At 38.6% G+C, this 11,513-nt stretch overlaps 1 long non-coding RNA gene across 3 annotated transcripts; it reads left to right on the forward strand.

Annotated features, from left to right (window-relative positions):
• The first annotated feature begins 10 nt into the window (after positions 1 to 10).
• Positions 11 to 10,892, forward strand: LOC106028215 (uncharacterized). 3 transcript variants are annotated; one of them, XR_010044807.1, is made up of 5 exons: positions 14 to 191; positions 2,224 to 2,325; positions 5,431 to 5,656; positions 6,054 to 6,133; positions 7,397 to 10,892. It is a non-coding gene; the product is annotated as an uncharacterized LOC106028215 (long non-coding RNA). The 3 variants fall into 3 exon arrangements; XR_010044806.1 differs by having other exon boundaries at positions 11 to 191; positions 5,431 to 6,133; XR_001201821.3 differs by lacking the exon at positions 6,054 to 6,133 and having other exon boundaries at positions 18 to 191.
• Positions 10,893 to 11,513: the final 621 nt, after the last annotated feature.

Here is an 11,513-nt window from a genome sequence, read left to right on the forward strand (position 1 = left end):
CAGGAGACGTACGCTGCCGTAACCCCGCCCCCAGGGAACGCAAGTCTCGCGCAAGGTGGGAGGGCGGGGAAAGTGCTCACAGCGGCTGGCTGTTCCCCGGGCTTTCAAGTTTGTAGTACCCTGGGCGAGCTCCTGTCAGAAGCCAAATTCCACCCGCCCTCCCAAAAAAGAAGCCAAATTCCCAGCACCTGGTAGGTTGTGTCCCTGTAGGAGGAGAATGGGAGGAGTCTTCTCATCTGGCATCCACTTCCCATGGGTTCCAGAAAAAAGTCAAACACAAATGTTTCTTGAGATCAGGGTAACATTTAACCAGTTCCAAATAATTAATTTTTTAAAATTTAAAGAATTTTTAAAGAGAGAGTCTCGCTGTGCAGTTCAGGCTGGCCTCGAACTCTCAGCAATCCTGCCGCAGCCTCCTGAGCGCTTGTATAGGCTTGCGTCTCCGCGCCTGGCTCAAATAATTAAATTTAAAAGCAGTCCGTGGGAGCAATGAAACCCAAAATGTGTAATAGTCATTGTACAAAAGAGAGGAAAAGAAAGGGCTCTAAACTATATAACTGCATGTATATTTAAATGTATAAGATAGAAAATGATATCACAGAGTTTTATTGGATCATTGAACAGAACTGTTTGCAGTATCATTGTTGGAATGTCCACTCTACAAGCTTTACTTTTGTGACTTGAACAATTATTTCTAAGATAGCAATATGTAATCCATTAACTAGTGATTGCCTACTGCGCATTTTTTTCTCCTGTAAATCTGTATAACTTGTACCCCTTCACTGTTTTTTTTTTCTTTCTTTTCTTTTCTCCTTAAATAAAAAAAAAAAAAAAAAAAAAGCAGTCCGTGAGCCTCTGGGTTAGTGAAAATCTCTGGACTGGCGTGTGAAAAAAACTTCATATTTACATCTTAATTCTAACTTCAATCATCAGTTGGAATTTCTTTGCTGCTCATTGCGCCTCTAGAGCCTGTCTTTTACCTTAAGGCTCTGCCCCGTTTATATTTGCTATGGAGGAGAGCTGCAAAGAACCAGGACGATGATTTGTCTGCAATGTTCTAGTGAATGCGTGGAAATAAGATCACTATGGGGCAGAGAACATTCTCAACACGGATTATCTAGAAGGTTTAGGCTAGGTTTTTAATTGTTGGTTTGGGGAGGGGTGGGCCATTTTTGTGCGTTGTACAACGTTGGCAGTATTCCTGGCCTCTCAATCAAGCCTCTAGACAGTGCCACCTGTTGCCTTGGGGGAATGAATGGCAAAATCGCAAGACAATCAAGAACCATTGCTGTAATGGAAATAATACTGCCTTTGGAGCCAGATTTGCTGAACTTAATTATGAGTTTCCGGGCACATATCAGTTTAATCTTGAATTAGATTCTGTAGCTCCCTGAGCCTCAGGCCCCTCTTTTCTAAAATGTCAGTGATGCTGCTAACTGTGGTTACAACTACTGATAGGTACAGTGGCAAATAAAAGGAGGTATTCCATGAATGTTAGCTTTCTATCTTCTAAGATTCAAGAATAGCAGCAAGCCAGGGGATTCAGGATTAAGGGATAAAGTGAGGAACCCTACAACAAAGAAAGAGAAACAAACCATAAACCCAATTACAGCAACACCTGAACGCATGGTTCCCTGAGATGTAGGGTAAAAAGCAAACTAGATTCAAAATGATAAATATAGAAGTGTGTTTCATGGCTTTTGGCTCCAACTACATTCATAAGGAACAGGGGCAGGAAGTCAGATGATATCCTTAAAAACTTCCCTTTCTACTCATTATTGCTGAAAATCCCTTTCTAAATCACAAAGTCCACTATTAGTAGCTTTAAAAATATCTTGCATATAATAGGCCTCCCATAAGCATTTGTTAAATTGAATTAGAGCTAACCTTTAAGGGCAAACAGCACTCAGAAAGGAAACACAGTCATTTAATTCATACAAAGATGATACTAACTTCTTTTATAAAAGTAGATTTTAGGATAAGAATAGATTTTTCTTTCAAGTAGGAAAGGGATCCTGTAACTGAGAGAAGACAAAATGGAGGGTGTTCTTCATTTCATTAGTCCATTGGAATTTTGTTCCATTTCTTTCAAGAATGTATGCAAATAGGGATCTACTTTTCCATAATTTTAGCAGTGAACATATAAATACAATTTAATTTGTCCTTGACTTTTACTCTATGTATGTAAATAAAAGAGAAGATCCTTCTCTCTTGTGTTCCAAGGAGTGAGCCGATGATCTTGGACAAATGTATACAGCTGGCCTGAGGTTACTACAGAGTAAACTCCTAAGGACACCCTTCCAATGGGGACTCATCTCTGTTGAGGTAGGTCCATGACCACCAAACTAGGAATTCATGACCACCAAACTAACCCTACAGAGAGTGCTAATGGACATTCTACAGAGAGAGAAAGCTGACCATAGTTCCAACAACAATAACAGAGGAGGACCGCCAAGTAGAACAGGCAATTGAATGCACGGGACAAGTGGGGGGCCAACAGCAAGAGGATAGCATGGCAGAGATGAGCCATCGTATGCTGGATGTAACCATTAATGTAGATGGCCTCAATTCAGCAGTAAAAAAGAAATACAGGGAGAGTGGATCAAGAAACAAGGTCCATCAATATACTGTATACAAGAAACACATTGAACTTAAGGAAATTCATAGACTGAAAATTGAAGGAGAGAAAAATTGTTTTATGTGACAGGAGACCAGAGAAAAAGCAAGAGTAATTTGTCCACGATCTGAAGGATGGATAAGAAGCATATGGTATTGTCATGCAATGGAAAGCTAGGCAGTTATCAAGTAGAACAATCTTGAGGCTCTTGTAGGTAAATGGATGCGACTGGAGATCATGTTCATAGGTGAAACAGTTTGAACTCATGTGGATGAACCCTAGCAAAACAAACAGAAGGAGTTAATGGGATCCACAAAGCACAATAGATATTACAAAAGTAGTAGGGGAAGAAACACCTAGGAGGGGAAGATGGTAACTTCTGTTAATTTCTTATTGTCTTGTCTTGACCTCTTGTATTGTTTTCACAATTTTGCAGGTTTTATTTTGTTCAGTCTTGTTAGATTTTAATGTGTTCTGTCTTGTTAGATTTTACTACATATGGGCAGCTATTTTGAACATAATGGGATGTATTATGGTAATCATGGTTGGTTTCTTTTTATACTATTTTGAAGTTCTATAATGCTTTTATTCATTTAGTTGGTTTTATTTGATTTTATTATGTGTGATGGTATGAACAGCTATTTTGAAGAAAATGAGACATTGTGGTAGCCATTGTTGATTTCCTATCATTTTATTTTGAAGTCATATAATGATTTTATTCTTTTGTTTTGATTTTATTCTGTTGTGTTTTATTTGATTTTATTATGTGTGATAGTATTGTCAACTGTTTTGAAGAAAATGAGACATTAGAGTAACCATTTTTCATTTCCTGTTATCTGGTTTTGAAGTCCTGTAATGTTTTCATTCTTTTGATTGGTTTTATACTATTTTATTATGCTTGATATTATTGTGTATGAAGTCATGCACAACTATTTCAAAGAAAACAAGATACATTATGGTAGCCACTGCTGATTTCCCATTGTCTTATTTTGAAGTGCTGTGTTGTTTTCATTGTTCTGTTCTGATTTGCTTTGTTTTGTTTTGTTGTGTATTATTTTGTGCTTACGCCGCTGAGCTAAATCTCCAGCTCCTTATTATCTTTAAAATGAAATAAGTTGAGCTGTTGACTATTTTTGAGTCATTCCCCAATCAAAATATTGTAGCTGTTGAGTTATCTAATAATTAAATGAGAAATGGAAGTTTAGAGCTTATTGGTACTGTGTTATAAAGTAATAGATTAATCTGGTGTTTGTCACTAGATGGGGCTTTAGTTGAATTTTAAACTCCATCCCATAAGAAAAACAGCGATGCAGAGCCAATATTAACTCTCAAATCTTGTTCAGGTGCAGCTGACAAACAACAACAACAACAACAAAATGATTCCAAAGTAAAGCTCTTCCAATTATAGTTAATGATATGTGTACTGGGTTCTTTTTCAAGCACAGGAAAAAAAAATACTCTATTGTCTAAAAGCCTTTAGTGGGTAGAAACTAATCTTCATTATTGTCAGCCCATAATTTGATTTTTCTTCATTTCATTGTTAGAAGCAGGATAAAGCAGATATGGTTATAATTCTCTATGTGCTTAATAAAGTAGATTAGAAAAAGGAGAGTGATAATAGGATATACTGACCCCAAATGATCACTGTGGGTCTCTGGACTAGAACTCTGATATCAGAACACAAATGTAATCTTATTCATTGAAAATGATCATTTTCAGAAATTTAAAACCACATAGTTATTTACTACACTTTTAAACTTCATATTTTATTTTCAGTTTTCCTACTTGTATAAAAGGACAAAAGTCTGTGGTGACTGAGCTGGCTTCTTTTTACTAAAAAAAAATCACTGGTACTATAACCTTTGGTTCATGATTTAACAGGTCTGCAGATATTAGGTCCACTGATAATTGCCTTCCATTTTCTTCCATTTCTCCCCAGCTGTGCTCTTTAAATCTTTTCATCCAATTAAGAGAGCCCGTTTCTGAGAACAGAACTTAGTCATTTTATGGTTACTAGGTAACCTGTCCCCATAGCTTCAGAAAAGCATTTTATCTTCCACTGTCAATCAATTGCTACAATACATTAGGGAGGATACTCAGTCTAAAGATTTGATAACTTCCACCAAAGACATTCTGTGTTTGCAAGTGGCTATACTGATCAAAACAAAGCAAAGCAAAAACATAACCAAGATGTTCATCTATCTCCATAATTCCACTTAAATAGAAAATAGAAGTCAGAGTTCATACAATTTTTTAAACATTTTCTATCTTAAGCTTACTTTTAATTGACAAGTTAAAATTGCAGCTATATGTTGTATATACTATGTTTTGAAATACATATACATTCTGGGATAACTGAATTAAGCTAATGAATATATGTGTGACCTTATCTACTTACCATTTTGTGTGTGTAGTGACAACACTTAAAATCTACTCTAAGCACTTTTCAAGAATATAATACTTTGTTATTAACTGTAGTCACCAGTTTAGCAATATAACCCTTGAATTTCTTCCTCCTAACTGAAGTTTTGTTCCCTGTGACCAAAATCCTTTGTTTATATCCCCAAATCATCACAGAAACCAATGTCATGGAACTTTTCTCCTGTGTTTTCTTTTAGTAGTTTTATGGGTATGGATCTTAAATTGAAATCTTTAATACATTTTGGTTTTGTATAGTTAACAGTAATTTATTATATGCTTCAAAATAATTATATGGTTCGGAAGAAAGGATTTTGAATGTTTCTAATACAGAGAAATAATGAATGTTTGATGCGATTTGTATGCTAATTACCCTGATTTGATTATTTACATAGTCCATATATGTGTTTCAAAATGTCACACTGTGTGGACTGCAAGGGAAGAGCAAGAAGTCACCAAGAAGCAAGCCCTCCCTGTGAATCGGTGCCATGCATGGACCACTGGCAGCAGAGCCAGATGCCAGTTCCTGTGTGTAGGCTGGGAAACAAGAAGAGCCCCTCCCCCACCAATAAGCAACCAGTTGGTCCCAAGAAACACATGCTGTAATGATAGCCTATTAAGGTAAAATATAATTTAATGCTTGCAGTGTTCAGTGTTTCACTGACTTTGTAGGCTTTAACCCAGTGTTCTGATCATCTATTCAGAGGATAACAATATGCAATATAGCATCTATGGGGGATCTCTTTCTGAAGGTGGTAGCCATTGCTAATGCCATATTATCTCATTTTGAAGTCCTGTTTCATTTTCATTGTTTTGTTGGACTGGGATTTGTTCTGTCATTTTGTTGGATTTTATTATACCTGATGACATGGGCAGTTATTTCAGAGATAGCAAGATACATTATGGTAGCCATTTTGGATTTACTATTATCTTGTTTGAAGTCCTTTATCACATTCACTGTTTTGATTTTATGGACTCTATTCTGTTCTGTTTTGTTTGATTTTTACTATGTCTGCAGGTATTTTGAAGACAACAAGGAGGCATTATTGTAACCACTGTTGGTTTTGTATGTTTTGAAGTCCTGTGTCACTTATACTGGTTTGTTCTGATTGGATTTATTCTGTTTTGTTTTGCTTGGCTTTATTCTTTTTAAAATAAAAATAAAAAATCACACTGTATCTTTGAAATCTACAATATCTTTAGAAGCAATTTCTTTAGCTGTATATGGTGGTGCATAACTATAATCTCAGCACTCTGGAAGGCAGAGGCAGGAAGTTCTCAAGTTTAAACTCATCCTGGGCAACTTAGTGATTTAATGAGACTGTCTCAAAATAAAAAAGGGCTGACTGGGCAAGTAGTTCAGTGTAAAATCCCTGAGTTCAATTCCCAATACAAAAAACAAAAATAATTTCTTTAGACTCTCTGACCAAGTAAACTTCAAAAATGAAAGGAGGGATAATTCTTGATGTTCGAAATCGAACTTGACTTAATGTAGTTTCTCTAGCCCCTTTGAGCCTTCCATTTCCTTGTCTGCAAAAAAAATATTATTCATTATGTCTCATACTTTAAAGCAAAATCTAAATTATTCAACAGTATGAAAACATGTTATGAAAACTGCTAGGAGTTAGGTAATGCTACCTGCTGAAGCTTCTCCCCATAGGAGACCTTAGGTTAAAGGAAAGCCTGGAGGTCAAGATTTAAATGCAGGAGATATTTCCTTTGGCAGGCACAGAACAGATAAACATTGTGGTGGGTGGGGCACAGAAAGACCCTCTCCATATCATATGAAACATGCTGAGTAAAGTGTAAAAGAGTGGAAGATGGTAGAATAAATACGCTTTCCAATATACTCTCTCTCTCTTTTTTTTTTGAGATAGGATCCTTGTAGTTCAGGCTTTGTAGTCTAGGCTGGCCTGAACTCACAGTGATCCACCTGCCTCAACTTCCCAAGTGTGAGGATTACAGGTGTGCGCCAACATACCTGGCTCTTTCTCTCTCTTTCTATCTTTAATATACTCAAATATAGCTTCCAGAGGATTTCAGATATCACTAAGTCAGTATCCTTGTATTTCTGAAAAGACTATTATTGAACAAGATAACTAGTCCATTAACTCGGCTTTCTGACTCTTGGTTCAATGCTCATTTCACTAAATCAAAAAATAAGCAGTTAAGTTCACATAAAATGGAAAAGGTAAACGAGATTCCTTACCTTTTGTCTTAGGCAAACTTGTGTCTAAGCTGTCCTCCATAAATGGGAATATGTACACTGTAAAGTCAGAGCTGTTATTCTGAAACAATAACATGTATTGTTCTTCTAACATGAAACAGAGCATAACTGAGTCCAATTTCTTTCCTTCTCAGAAAGATTGCCATTTGCATTGAGTCTGGGACTGTTTCACTCTGGAGAAATACCTCTCACAAGTGACGGCTTCTCTTTTCAAGAATGAAGGGAACGAAAACACGAAGCACTTGCTGAAAACTAAAAATTGCCCTGTGTTACTTAACCAAAACTAATCTGCAAGGCTCACCACTCATTTAGTCACATTTTTCCTTTCAGAGTCTGCAGGACACAACAGTAGTTTCTCGAGTTTATTTGCTTCCCCTTCCGTGATCTTGGAGCTCTCGCTTGTCCTGAACAGAATCCATGGAAGCTGGATGTCTGCAGCGAAACTCTGAAGTGGCAGGTGCCGGAATAGCCATTAAGTGTGTGTTGGAATCAATCTGCTTTGAAACCTGACTCTGCTGTTTCTCAGCTATGTGACCTTGACCAAGGGCCTTATTTCTTCATCTGTAAAACAGCATAATTAGAGTACCAGTTTCATGATTGTTGTGAGAATGACAGGAGGTAATGTATGTAAACAGTTCCTCACAGTGCTTGGCTGTCATAGTTTGGGTTTCTCCTGAAGCCAACCCTGAAACAAAGATTCAAGTTCAATCATACTATATTTGAGGGACAATCCCAGTAAGCATCAGTAGGGGCTACAGAAGTGAAATAGAGGAAGAGAGAAGTTACAGAGGGGCTTGCCCCACCCGAGGGGCAGGAGGAACTGGGGTATTTGCCTACTTGTCTGAAGACCGCTAGGGACTTAGCTGTCCTGCCGTCTTGCCCCATGGACAGGTGGGGTGGGCCTTGGTGTTCAGAGGAGGCTGTGGGCACTTGCTGGCTTTGCAAGTAGGTAGGGACTGGGGTGCAAGGAAGGGGTGAGGGCTAGGGGGCTCTGGCAGCATGGCTCTTTCAATACCGATTTACCCCTTATGTCTTTTTTCTTTTTTTGTACCGGGAATCAAACTCACAACTTTGTGTTTGCCAAACAGGCACTTACACTGCTGAGCTAAAGCCCTGGCCCCCTTATGTCTTGTTATAAGGTGACTTTTTAGGTTTTTAAAAAATCAAATATGCATTAAAAATATCAAATATGCCTGGCACAGCACACAAAAGACATTTGCAATGATCATTTATCTTTTTTTTTTTTGTACTGGGGATCGAAGTCACAATCTTGAGCTTGCCAAACAGGTGCTTATGCCACTGAGCTAAATCCCTGGTCCAACATTTATCATTTTTGTGTTACATCCTTTCCTTTTTCTTACAGCCAGAAACTCATCTTATGTGTGATATGGTCTAGATCTCCTTTCCTCCCAAGTCCCATTGCATCTTCCACCCCTTCATTATCTCAGGAAGGAGAAATGTGATCCTAGCTTTGCAGAATATTTGCACCCAGCCAATGAGGATGGGGCGCAATCTGAAGGGAGCCCAGCACCCTAGCAGCATGTCAGCATCCTTCTTCGGACTTGGCTGCTGGAGCTATTGATTTCTTCTGGTTACGTTTGCTAAGCTAGAAGATAGGCATTCTGGGTTACTGACAGCTATGCTGTTCTCTATTGAAAACAGGTAGACAGACAGAAAGACCTGAAGGCATTTTTCCAACAACTATTTTTCCTTGTACTATAAAATAGCATGCTTCATTTTTAGTTGGGCCATTGAGAATCAAAACTTCATTTTCTAAGGTAAAGATGAAGGCTTATACTTTTATATTCCTACCACCTGGTGGGATGACTGCCTTAGGGAACATGACTAACAAATGTTTGTTGGTTGGGCTAGCATTTCCATTCTAGGCATGCGTGTTCTTTACTTCCTTTAAATTCCCTTCTCCAAAGCTGTAGCAGCCTGCTAGTGTGTAACGACTGTTTTTTCTCCATCAGTTTTCTTCTGCTCAGTGTCAGTTATTACCAGTAATCAGAGGAGGAGGTTAAAGGAAGATGACCAGAAAGGCTGGGCTATTGCATACTGTAGGTGCCAATGCAGGATAAATGCTGCCTGCCACCTTTCGGGGCCTTATTTCATTTCTTTATGTAAACCAATCAATGGGGGTAGTGGTGTGGGCTAGAAGAGTTCCTTTAAGGATTTGATTTTTGGAGGCTCCACAATTCATCAAATATGATTTCAGTCTTACCTGGACATGGACATCAACTGACAAGTGGAGAAGATGAGGAGGAGGATGATCAACATAGATTTATGTGGGTCAGTCTTGGAAATGACTTATACCACTGCTGTCTACTTTCTGTCAAATTTAGGGAAGCATGGAAAATATGGTATAGCTATATTCTAAGACAAAGAGGTTATGAATTTGGTTATACACACACTGCTGCCCAAACATGAAGTCATTTGTAGTTACAGCATTCAAGAAATCCTTATAGTAGTGGCCATTAAAACAGCAGATCCTGGGGCTGGGGATTTAGCTCAGCGGCATAAGCACCTGCTTGCCCGGTACCGATAAAAAAGAAAAAGACAAAAACCAAAAAAACCTCCCAAAAAACAGCAGATTCTAGCTCCTCTTGGTGGGAATCTTTGTTAACAGTACTCATAATTGTCCTGTTGATTCTATTGTTTGGCCCATGCATACTTAATTGTTTCTTTGTCTCCTTCAGACTTAAAGCTGTATACCTACCCATGATAAAAATGCCTGATGTCTATCAAGGGCCTTTAGATAGATCCTCTATAGAGTATCTCTGACTGCCAATCAACTACGACCTCTTTCAGTCTGAAGAAGCCAGATGGGTCATCGCCCATTTCTCCCTCATGGCAGTTTGGGATACTTATTCAGAGAGGGGGATGTTAAAGGCAGCTGGAGTTAATTAAATATTATAGGCAGTCAGAGAGGGCTAGGCCCTCGAAGGAGCCAGTGCAGAAAATCAGATGTCTTGTGATTTTGAAGGAGACAGACCAACATTTTAAAGATTGATATTCTAAGTAGGTTTGGATCATCTTGGGGAAGCCAGGAGTCACCATCCCAACCCCTTACAGAAAGAGTCACTGCTCCTTAAGCGTACCAGTTGCTACATGACTGGCTTCTCCATTTGTCTCTGATTTAACCAGTCTTACCTGAACAATTGATCTTATTGGTTAACCATACCTCTGTCCCACCTCATGCCCACCTTGTGAGTTCCTGTTTTCCCCCACTTTGGACCCACCTCACCTCATGGTTTTGCTCTATAAAAATCCCTAGAAAGGCAGGGTCCTCAGCAACCCACTTGGGCCCTCTTCTATCTATTTCTCAGACAGAACCTTTCTTTCTCTCAATAAATATATCCTGCCTTAAAAAAGACCCAAATAGTTGGGGATTTAGCACCAGTGGCATTAGTGCCAGCCTGCAAAGGGCAAGGTCAGGAGTTTGATCCCCGGTACCCAAACAACAAAACAAAACAAAACAAAAGATCAGCTTAACATGTTGGCCTGTACCTGTAATCTCAGTACTCTGGGGGGCTGAAGCAAAAGGATCTCAAGTTCAAGTTACTTTGGGTGACTTAAGGAGACCCTGTCTCAAAATAAAAAAAATAAAAATGACGGTATGTAACTTCATGCTAGTGGGTCATTACATCCTAGCAGTACCCAAGAACTGCTTAAACAAGTAACTTAATGAACACCAAACCAAAACAAACAACCACAAAACAAATCTCAGCAGATCTTTTCTTCTTAGAATTAGTGGGAGAGAATTTCTTCCCCTCTCTTTTCAGCCCTGTTTTGTCATCTGCTTTGCCCTCTGCATGAGCAATTACTGGTGACAAATACAGGGGGATAAATGAACATAAAAGAGAACAAAGCTGAACTTGTGCCAATAAACCCCAGCTGTCAGGATGCATCTCTGATATGCAAGTACTGATCTTAAGTGTTTCTCAGAAGTGATCTCTTTAGACCAAACCAAGCCAGAACACACTTACCATTCATCATCTTCTGCTTTTATGTAGCTCCATAGTAGGAGCACTTTGGGATCTTGTCAGACAATTAGTTGTTGAGTAAAAACGCATTTGTTGGGATAAAAGAAAGAGATGGCAAATTAGAAAAGAGATGATAAGTCTATGGGGTGTCCTTGTAGCTCAAGTGTTCTCTTTCACATAGAGAAGCTAACCTCACAGTAAGGCAGGCCACAGTCTAGGGCTGGTCATACCCAGAGGCCTGAAAAACCCATAGGTGTTAAGGTTT

This window comes from Cavia porcellus, unplaced genomic scaffold (genome assembly GCF_034190915.1).
Source record: "Cavia porcellus strain 051 isolate PalLab524CR breed Dunkin Hartley unplaced genomic scaffold, mCavPor4.1 scaffold_31, whole genome shotgun sequence".
NCBI lineage: Eukaryota > Metazoa > Chordata > Mammalia > Rodentia > Caviidae > Cavia > Cavia porcellus.